Source organism: Neofelis nebulosa, chromosome 12 (assembly GCF_028018385.1).
Source record: "Neofelis nebulosa isolate mNeoNeb1 chromosome 12, mNeoNeb1.pri, whole genome shotgun sequence".
Lineage (NCBI taxonomy): Eukaryota > Metazoa > Chordata > Mammalia > Carnivora > Felidae > Neofelis > Neofelis nebulosa.
Genome location: NC_080793.1, coordinates 48,966,249 through 48,977,910, shown reverse-complemented (window position 1 = coordinate 48,977,910; position 11,662 = coordinate 48,966,249). Strand labels below are relative to the sequence as shown.

The 11,662-nt window shown below is 39.8% G+C and overlaps 1 non-coding gene across 1 annotated transcript; it reads right to left on the bottom strand.

Moving 5' to 3' along the window:
* Positions 1-4,456: 4,456 nt before the first annotated feature.
* On the bottom strand, positions 4,457-4,541 carry TRNAP-UGG (transfer RNA proline (anticodon UGG)). Its single transcript has one exon. It is a non-coding gene; the product is annotated as a tRNA-Pro (tRNA).
* Positions 4,542-11,662: the final 7,121 nt, after the last annotated feature.

The following is an 11,662-nucleotide window of genomic DNA, read 5'->3' as shown; positions in this document are numbered from 1 at the left end:
TGGAGAGCTTCTCTGAGATCCATTAGATCCTGAGCTCCATGAGATCTGTATTCTCAGTGCTCACCATAGTGCCTACCACTGAGTAGGTTATTCTCTGTGTGGCTTGTTGAATGACTTGTCTTTGCTGAGACACAGTAAAGACAAATAAAAAGAGGGTGGTCCAAGTTCAAATGAGAGAACGTGAATTGGTGGGTGGGTGAAAAGAAAAGGCCAGAAAGTGATAGGAAATGAGACTTGGGGTTGGTGGTCTAGACAAGTTAGGAGAGCTAAGGGAGCAAGGTGGGCGTTATGAGGTACATGAGGACCTTGGCTTAGAAAGGGCCAGAAGTTTCCTCCTCTGCAGAGGCCAGTGGTGGATGCTGGATTGGAGGCAGCCGTGCAAAGGGGCTGGACACTAGCTCAGGACAGTAGGTTACTTGGGGGTTTATTTTCACCAGCGCTAAGCAGGTGGCTTTAAAATAACTTCTCATGGAAAGGACCATTTGACAACATAAAAAAAGGAATTTGGAGAAAGAATTGTATAAGGTCACTGAAATCCAGCCATTATCCTAATTCTTGATTTCTATCGTTCCTGTATCTTGAACAATGACAGGATCAATTTTTACCCTGAAGCCAGTCACTATCAGGGTCACCATAATGATGATGATGACAACAATGACAATGGCTGACATTTATTGAGGACTTAAATACCTGACACTCTTCCGTGTCATTTAACTCGTGTTATTTCATTTAATAACTCTACAAGGAAGATACTATTCATATTCCTCTTTTACCCATAATGAAACTAAGGTGCAGAGAGATGAGCTTGTCCAAGGTTGCCCAGCTAGTAAGTAATAAAAGATTCCAGAGTCCATGCACTTAACCTTCAAGTTTTAATTTAAGCTCAGATCCAGGTGGGGCCTGGGAGTAGCATTGATGACTTAGGGTAAGCTCCCAGAATGCCTGGGGTAAACCCAGGTCAAGTAGGTACTGATCCCACTTCACTCTGCTTCCAAATCCCTCCCACATCTGCTTTGTTTGTAGAAGCAAGTTTTCTTACAACCTATTATCATCATCACGAGTAATTTAATGTTACAATTATGAAAAAAACAATGGCAAAATTGGAGACAATCTGGGAAATCTGAATATAGACTGGGTATGAGATGTTTAAAAAATTGTTCTTTATTTTAAGAGTGATAATAGTATGTAAGGAAATGTCTTTAATTTTTAGAGATGCATACTGAAACATTTAGAGGCTAAAGTTCGTGGTATCTGAGGCTTCCTTTAAAATAATGGGCAAAGAGAAAATAGTGAAGGAAATATGGTAAAATGTGGGGTGACTGATATGTAGGACTTTATTATAAAGGACTTTGTAGTATGTTAAAGCTGTTAATAATAAAGTTAAAATAAATGTAATAGTATGTTTCCTGATTTGGATACTATCACACGTTTTCAATTCTTATTGTAATAGAGAGCACATAGTTTCCACATACAGGGACTATAATTGCATCTGCTTCTAGACTGTTCTTAGAACTCTGGAGATAACATATACAAATCACTCAGCACATTGCCTGAAACACAGCACACAGTACGTATTAAATATTTTTAGCAGCAGTCATGTCAAAATTTAAAAAAAAATTGTGCTCATCTTCATGAGGAGTCTCCACACTGTAGCAGGGAAAAGTTACCACCTAACGCAAGGTTACACAGTATAGCTTCATTTTCATCTTTCACACCTCAGGCAGAGGCATCTTGTGGGTCTTTCTCTCAAACCAAATGGAAGTTGGTTTTTCTTTCCACAACAACCTTCATTCTTTTGATTCGAGAGTCAGAAGGCCATTGGACGATTTCTCAATTGTGCCTAAGCAAATACAAAGGAGATGATAAAAACTGGGTTTGTTGAGCAGGCCTTGCTCATTCCAGAATGATGCCTCACGTTTGGGTTAAGGATAGTGAAGACCCGAAAGAAGTTGCACTGACATTTTCATCACATTTCTTTAGCCATGGTCTTTCATGCCCAGACTTCTGGATTTGAGGAAGTGCCTTCTCTCTACGGAGAATGTTCGTTTCCGAGGTGTGCCTTTAAGGGAATTGAAAAGGACCCTGAAGAGAAAGCCCACCTTTGACACCCCCTCTCTCCCTCCTCCGTGAGTCTAAAGGCTGGGCTTTCTCATCTCCCAGCTTAGGTCCCCTTTCACTTGTGATGCCCTGTTAGGTTGCTTTGTTTTGGTTTCTCTGGGAGGCCTGCCAACCCCATTCTCAGAGAAGGTTTGAAATGATTGAGATCAAACGTTTTAAGACAGTGTTACATTTCCTTTTCTTCCCCAAGCTTTTCTTTGTTTAGCTTCATGCCCCGTTTTTGTCTTAAATCTTCTCTTCTGTAGTGCTCTGCATCCAAAGAGATTGCTAGGTTACAGAATCACATACTTTCAAAACTTTTTTATTTGAGAGAGAGAGAGAGGGAGAGAGCATGGAAGTTGGGCAGTGGGGCAGAAGGAGAGAGAGGGAGAGAGAGAGAGAGAGAGAGAGAGAGAGAGAGAGAGAGAGAATTTCAATCTGCTCCATGCTTAGTGCAGAGCCTGATGCAGGGCTCAATCCCAAAACCCTGCGATTATAACCTGAGCTGAAAGCAAGAGTCTGACACTGAACTGAATGAGCCACCCAGGCACCCCCAGTATTATATACTTTTAAGTGATCCTAAAAGTCATCAAATCGAACCAGCTAATATAGGAATCTCTTTTACAACAACTCCAGCCCACGCTTATATTCAAATGAGACTAGCACGCACTTCATAAAATGGAATTCATTACCACACAGGGTGCTAATTTAATTTTTAAGAAGTTCTTCCTTATGATTTTGGAACTGTAACTAGTCTTAGTTCTCTATAGAGATGCACAGAATGTCTGTGTGATGGGAAGCTATCGTATCCCCTTCTCTCCTACTTGTTTTCTCTTTTTTCAAATTACTAATTCCCTTTTCTAAGCATGAAGGAGACATTGAGATGTGAAAGTGGAGGGTAGCCATAAAGACATATAGACAGATGGGCTTCACTGAATGAATGAATGAATGAATGAATGAATTTATTCACTCATTCACTCATTGAATGAATAGCCCAAGGCACTGTACTAAATCCTGGGAATATATTATGCTATATACTGAATGTTTGTGTTCCCCTTGAAGTTCATATGTTGAAGTCCTAACCGCCAATGTTGACAGTCTTAGGAGATGGGGACTCTGTGAGGTGATTAGATCATGAGGGTGGAGCCCTCATGAATGGAATTAGTGCCCAAAAAAGAGAGACTCCAGAGAGCTCTCTCAGCCTTTCAGCCACGTGGAGACACAGCAAGGAGATTAGCCATGTTCCAACCAGGAAAGGGGTTCTCACCAGACACTGAATCTTTAAGCACCTTGATCTTGGACTTCCCAGCCTCCATAGCTTAAGAAACGAGTTGTTTATTTATTTCTGAGATTTTATTCTGTTGTTTCTAAGCCACCCAGTCTATGGTATTTTGGTTAGAAGCCCAGATGAACTAAGACACACAGCACTGTCCTCACAGAGTTTGCTACCTTGCAAGAAATAGAGACAGAAGAAAGATAATTAACCAAAAGCAACTGTAGGGTAAAATAAAAGTATGTAATGGGCATTTTTCCTAGGTGGGTGGTCAGAAAGTATTCCTGAGAAAAGAACTGTTTGATGGGAGATCTGAAAAAAGGGCAAGAATTGGCCAGGCAAGAAAGTATGTTTGTGGAGGAGACAGGGCTGGGGTGGAGGGGGAGGAAGGCAGAGTCAGCCTGGGCTGGGGAAGTAGAACTCGCCATAGATCTGATGTGGGGAGAGCTGGATGCACCAGAGGGATGGGAGTGTGTGACTAGAACTTTGTGAGGAGAGGAGAAAAATCTTAGAAGATGAGGCAGGGTTTTGGACTTTATTCTGAGAGTAATAAGAAACCAGGAGATAATTTTAAGCTGAGAAGTCATAGGATTTCCAGACATTTTACCATTGTGGCCTCCCTCTTCTGGCCAGACTCCAGTTATTTACCATTCTGCTTTAGATGTGGTGCGCAGCGTTAACCACACGCTCCAGACAGGGTCTGGTGAGTTCAGAGCGGACTGAGCCACCCGCCTCCTTTGTTCTGGACATTGGACTCATGCATCCTGAGAGTGCATTTGTTTGGACCGTCACCGTGTCATGGTGTTATGTTACATAGACACTGTGGTTGACAAAACCGATACCTGGTTTGGGTTGGATTTTTGACCCTAGACGGCCCGCGAAGGAATCTCAGGTCAAGGGAGATGTCCAGGATTAAATTCCTCCACTCATTCTGCATCTTATTCAGCCTATATATGTTAAAATTTTGTTTTACATTTATTTATTTTTTGAGAGACAGAGAGAGACAGAGCACAAGTGGGGGAGGGGCAGAGAGAGAAGGAGACGCAGAATCCGAAGCAGGCTCCAGGCTCTGAGCTGTCAGCACAGAGCCCGACGCGGGGCTCGAACCCACAGACCGCGAGATCATGACCTGAGCCCAAGTCAGACGCTCAACCGACTGAGCTACCCAGGCGCTCCTGTTTTTCCCTCTTTTCTTCTATCATTTTTTTCAAATTATAGAAATAAACTTATAAATACAGAAAACTATAGCAAAACCAATAGAATAATAATACAGAGATAACCACTGTTGTCACTGCTATTTATATATCTCAATATAATTCTCTGTACTTTCTATGCTTGAGCTCAAACTGTAATGTAATATTATAACCTGGTTTTTTTCTCATTATTATTAAGTCACAAGAATTTAGTTTCCAATGTCATTAAATGGTCTTCATATGTTCTTCTTGCTCAAGGACATTTAAGGTTTCTGGTTTTTGTTGTTTTTTTTTTTTTTACATATAAAAGTATATCTTTATATTTAAATATTTGCTTGCATTTCAGAGTTAGAACACTAGAAGCATATTTAAAGCTCCTTTGATAAATATTTACAAATTGTTTCCCAACATTTTTGGCTAATTTAAATTTGTACTTCTATTTACATTATGAATTCTTAAGAAAAAAACCATGCTGATTAATAGGAGAAAATAGAATTGAACTATTCTTTTAATTTTCATTTTTAATTACCAGCAATGTTAAAGACTTAAGAATGTTCAACTCACTGATGTTTCCTTTCGTGTAAAATGTGATTATCCTTTTTCTATGTATGTGTGCATGGCGGTCTTACTGCTTTTCTTAGAAATTTGTGTAATCCTTTTTCACATAAGAATTTAAATCCCCAATTTGCCATAACACTTATAAGTATTCATCTCAATCTATTTAGAACTTTAAATTGTTTTTGCGATGGGGTGCCTGGGTGGTTCAGTTGGTTCAATGTCCGACTTCAGCTCAGGTCATGATCTCGCGGTTGGTGAGTTCAAGCCCCACAACAGGCTCTGTGCTGACAACTCAGAGCCTGGAGCCTGCTTCAGATTCTGTCTCCCGCTTTCTCTGCCTTTCCCCCACTTGTGTTCTGTCTCTCCCTCTCAAAAATAAATAAACATTATTAAAAAAAAATAGTTTTTTGTAATTAAAAAATACAGATTAATCTTTAAAAAATGCATCCAATCTTTATGCATAGCATTTAAGTGCTACTATAGTAAAAAAAAAATACAGAGGTTTTCTTACCTGATTTACTTTCCCTTTCAGTTTGACATGACTTAAAAAAAAAGTCAAGTGAAAAAGAAGCTTTCATGGGCTTCACTCTAAATAAATCTTATATAAATCCTTTCAAATGCAGTTAGAAGTAAGTCAGGAAGAGTCTTATTTCTCTAATAAAACTAAGGATTTAAAAATATAATTGAGGGTATGAGTTGGGACCTGCAAAGACTGAATTCCAAGACTTGCTTTAATACTTTAGTGTGTGTGTGTGCGTGCATGTGTGTGTGTTTCATCAAACAGAGAAGAAATTAATAAGATTCATATGATTCTTTCGTCTCTGGTACATGGTGGTAACTTCTCAACCACCATCAAAGGATGTTAACTTATTATTTGTTTCAACTTTTGTTCAAATTCTATTTTTAGCCCAGTTTTCCTTAGGAAGGATTTTGGAATCCCATCATTCTAAACCTATTTTCCCATCTGTAAAATGGGGATACAAATGCTCTTATTGCAATGCTTCTGTCAAACTAAACACCAAAGTGTATGTAACGTACTGAGCCTCGAGCCAGCACCTGGGAGCTGTTGGGTTAATGCTGTTCTCTGCCTCTCTTCCTGTCTCAAGCTAAGAAGGACTCTGTAGTTCCCAAGAAAGAATGTATGTGCCTCTTTGTCCAGGCATCTTACATTGACATGAACCCCAATAGCATGCCAGCATATCTGAATGCAAAAATAAGTAATGGTTGAATTTTGCATACTATTCATTGCTTCAACAAACATTCTTAAGAATCAAATGTGTGGCTAGTCTTGTCTAAGGTACTCGTCTTACAGAGAGTAATAAAACTCTCTTTCCGCATTGATAAGGCACTATTGGAACATCACGAGTAAACACGGAGAAATACTCGTCTACTTAATTTTACCTCTAGCTCTACTACCTATTCCCAGATTTCCCTGGAAACAAGAAATAATCACACTGACCGCTTGGCACTGACGCGTGGGTGAGATCATCTCTGCAAGTGTACCATGTGATAATCCAGAAGAATCAGGGAAAATAATGTATGTGTTAAGTCAACTAAGTATAGAGACGGCTTATGATAGCACACCGTAGTACTGTTTATTGCCAGAAGAAATGGTTTACTTGTGTATGACGCTGACAAGATATTCCAAAAAAGAAAATACAAATAACAAGAGTAAACCATTTGGTCCCAGAAGAATTGCTGACTCACCTTTCTTGCACAGGGAGGGCAAATTATTGACCACGTAACCCTGTGAAATATTCATAACATCAAGTTTCTTGGAACAACACTGCTTTTAATAGTAAGTAAAATAAACTCTTATGGATTTGTTAATGGTGTCGAGATTCACATGTTTTCTTGTATAACTACTTTCTATTTTCAAGATGTCTATTCTTAAAGCTTCGCAAAACTGAGAAATTACATTTTAGAGAAGAATGGCAAGAGAGGAGATTATCTGTCACCAACCTGATTTATTTTACTTAATAGAATAAGAACCTATGTTTTATGATCTACAAAATGCTAATTGCCAACATACAGGCCACTGAATCTTTTTTAAAAAGGGGGAATTATTTTCTCAAACTAGGATAAAATTTTAATTTGAAGAGTACTTATAAAATAAATAGAGACCTGATTTTCATTTCTCTTAATTTGTGCATTCCTAATCTTTCTCCAGAACCTTGGGTCAAATAGATTTCAGAACATTTTTGGTCATTATTTCCCAAAGTAGACCTGACTCAGACACATGAAATAATTTCAGTGGAGTTTCTTTCTTCCTGAAGAAATTAACCACTTACACATCAGGTGAGTGTTTGATACTTCCAAAAGATATTATCACTATTCAATTAAAAGCTACATCTTAAGTGAACTGTAGCTGTGCTTTCGTTACCTTTATGCTTTCGACCCTCTGGCTCTCCTCCCCCAGTGTACATGACCATTCTGGAAGCTGTTTGTGCTATCTGATGCATAGACTATCATTAGTAAAAAGCTCGTTTATAAATCTTGATATTTAGGAGGTCAGGCAGAATAGGAAAATGAAGAAGAAAAAAAAGTAAGGAACAAAACAGAAAAGAAAGGAAAAGGAAAAAGAAAGGAGGAGACAAAAAGAAAGGAAAAACAAGGAAAAGAAAAAGGAAAAAAAAATCTTAGAGTGATCTAGATGTGTTTTGATTAATTTGTATGTTTTCTGAATCTTCTGCAAAGTACTCCATCACTGCCCCCAGCAAATGTGTTTTTTTCTCAAGGCCAGGTTGAAGGACATTTGAAAAAGCAACCCATACAATGATAGAAATCTTTTGTCCTGGCATTTTCTAAGCGTGGGCAGTCCATGCCCTTTGTTAGGTATTTGCTGGATCATTGTCCTGTTATAACTAAAAACCAAAGTAAACGTTTGCACAAATAGTATTACCAACCACCCTGGTCACATCTTTAAGGTAATAACCTCTTTGTGCATCAAGGCAGGAACCATTATCATTTCCTACCCCCACTGATTTTGCTCCCTCGTATAACTTGCAACATACACACATGTAATGTGTAATACAGGCGTAAATAGAACTGTGTGGTACAATCAGAATTTGGCACGGTGACTACGTCTGAGGGAAAAATGATTCCAAATGATCTAGAAAGAATGCTATGTAATTTGAAACTGATTTTAACATGTTCTAAAGAGTAGCTGTAATTTGATTCACACATATATTTTTGCTTTCTGTAGTTTATTAAATATTTATTTGGACCTTTCTCCCTTTGTTCTCTTAGTTGCAACTTCCTTCTGAAAAATCGAAAAGTAGTGCTGATTATTCTTCCCTTTAATTCACATCTTTCCCTCACAATTCGTAATTTGTAATATTGACAGGTGTTTTTAACAGTTAAGAGTAAAAATAAAGTGAAGGCTAGGAAAGGTTGAAAAAATGTTGGAGGAACTAAGTTTTATTTTATGTTTTTAGTATTTTTTAATGTTCATTTATTTATTTTGAGAGAGAGAGAGAGAGATGAGATGAGATGAGAGAGAGCGCACGCGCATGAGCAAACAGGGGAAGGCAGAGAGAGAGAGAGGAGAGAGAGAATCCAAGGAGTCTCTGAGCTGTCAGTGCAGAGCCCCATGTGGGCCTCCTTCTCACGAACTGTGAGATCAGGACCTGAGCAGAAATCGCGAGGCAGATGCTTAACTGACTAAGCCCCCAGGCACCCCGGAGGAACTAAATTTTTAAAAACTAAGCCAGTCTACATTGTTTATCTGCTAACATTATGAGAAGACTTCCCATCATGTTCAGAGCATTGGTTTTTGTTTTCTTTCGTTTTGCAGAAGGTCATAGGAAGAGATCTCTAAGAATATCTTTGATCCGATTAAGTATATCTTGGTTCCTTCTTACTACATTAGTATACTTACCACAATGTACCAAATAAGCCAAAAGTATATTTTATTTCGTTATTTGGACCATGTGTGTATGAGGTTTCAGTTGCTGCTGTTTTATAAGGGGTTTCAACTATGCATGAGGGATAAGAGAATAGCTTTTAGTTACAGGTCATGATGGACCAGCCACCAGAAATTGTCAGTGCATTTTGAAAGGTTAGACTTTACCAGGGACCTTCTTGAATGCTGGACAATAAGAGGAAAGAATGATCTATAAATGCAAATAAAACTCTGGATGTCATAAAGGCATGATAAAAACCTTTAGGAAATGTTCTTCTGTTTCATTTATTTTTCATTCAGTTTGAAGGTAGCTTCATTTTGTTTTATACTCATGAGACTTTCTTAAATCAACCTGGGCTTGCTTTCTTTGTTTCTCCCTTTCCCAGTGACCACGGTGTGTCTCAAATAGAAAGACAAACTCTAGAGACGTGAGATAAAAGGAATAGCTTCTTCTGTGCACGTGCACAAGTACTTTTGAAAAAAAAATGTTTGAACAAGTCCACATAACCCGAGCCAAAAATGAATGAAGGAAAGAAGAACGCAGGCAGAACAAAAAAGTTCAAGGTCAATTACACACACATACACACACACACAGTTGGGTCTCTGGAAGTTCTTTGGTTACCTTCTTATTGAGAAAATTATGTTGGCATTGCTTTTTGTGAAAACCACATCATACCAGAGCTCTGATGCTTGTGATGTCAAATGTCGACATTTGTACACGGGACACTGCATGCATTTTAAGGATTCATGGTCTGCGGTGCTGTACTGAGAATTCTAAATTCCCTTCCTGGGGCGCCTGGGTGGCTCAGTCGGTTGGGCGTCCGACTTCAGCCCAGGTCACGATCTCACGGTCTGTGAGTTCGAGCCCCGCGTCGGGCTCTGGGCTGATGGCTCGGAGCCTGGAGCCTGCTTCCGATTCTGTGTCTCCCTCTCTCTCTGCCCCTCCCCGTTCATGCTCTGTCTCTGTCTTAAAAGTAAAATAAACGTTAAAAAAAAAATTCCCTTCCTGATTGTATACGCATCGCAACAGCAACTGTAATGGCCACGTCAATAGTCCATTGCAACTGAGAGTTGTTTCTTTTTGTGTGTAAAATCCATACACGTATCTACTCTCCAGCGGACAGCGTGAAATAGTCGTGAAGAATTCAGATTCTGGATGTACGCTGCTTGGGTTTAAATCCTGACTTTGCCCTTGGAGGCTCAAGGGCCTTAAGCAAGTGGCTTACCTCTCTTTACAGCAGATCTCCCATCTGTAGAACAGACATTTGAAATAGTAACAATTTCATAGGGTGGTTGTGAGGATTACATGAATTAATACCTGTAAGATGTGTAAAACTGTGCCTGGTCCATAGATATGTCCAATAAAAGTTTATTATTACTGGCCAAGCAATCACGCAGCACTTGGGCACTCAAACTCGATATCGTTGTTGTTCTTGTCTTCTAATACCTTTTTTCCCCCCCTGAATATAGTTGACACACGGGATGTTGTTTCTTGGCAGGGAAATAACGGCTGTTTATTACCATGTATTCTAATTTTCTACTTCACCTACGTCTTCGTTGTTTATGAGTCTCAGTCTGGCCCGATGGCTGAGGAAAATGTTAGCCTGTGCAGTTGGATCCTCTGTGTTGTTGCTGTCCCAGATCTGGTCTTCTGCTTCCCTGACTCGCCTGGCCCTCTTTAATTCTTGCAGGCTGATTCCTCATGTTTGACTTGGATTTTTAACCACATACATTGGTAAGCCATTTGGCACCTGCAGCCTCCTCTTTTTTTTTTTTTTTAATTTTTTTTTTTTTTGGGGGGGGGACAGAGAGAGACAGAGCATGAACGGGGGAGGGGCAGAGAGAGAGGGAGACACAGAATCGGAAACAGGCTCCAGGCTCCGAGCCATCAGCCCAGAGCCTGACGCGGGGCTCGAACTCACGGACCGCGAGATCGTGACCTGGCTGAAGTCGGACGCTTAACCGACTGCACCACCCAGGCGCCCCCAGCCTCCTCTTTTTAACTATTCATCTGCCAGAACTATGATCTCCAGCGTGTTCTGAGCCTCGTGTTTGACCTGTTAAATGACTCCAGCACCCCTGTGTGCACGAACTTTAATGCCAATTTCGTCCTTCAGCCTTGCCTCCACTTCCTCAACCTCCTTGCTCCAGGCTGAGAGCAGAAGGAGGCCTTAGAAAATATGAGTTTAGTAGCTTAAACTTCAAACACGAAGAGAGGCCCTCCATGATTCATAAAGGCGGGCAGTGATTCATACATTTTAGTGGACACCTGAGTCATTTGTGGGTGTGTTGAAAATGCAGATTCCCAGACCCTTTTCCAAAGATCCTGATTAAGTCTGAGCTGGGGATGATGAATCTGCACTTTACTCCACTTGCGAGGTGATGCTGATGCAGGCAATCCAAGAATCTTAATTTGAGAGGCACTTAACTTGGATAAATCTCTGCCCTTGAATATACAGCGTGTTGCATTGATCTCCTTTATGAACTTTTTTTTTTTTTTTTTGTACCCTAGACAGTATTGTGCATTGGGTCCGCTAATTGTGTTTAAAAATAAATTTACAGTGAAAAGGAAAAGATAACATTGTCCCCAGGGCTAGAAATGTTTTAGACTCTGAATTCTTACAGCACCCAGCTAGG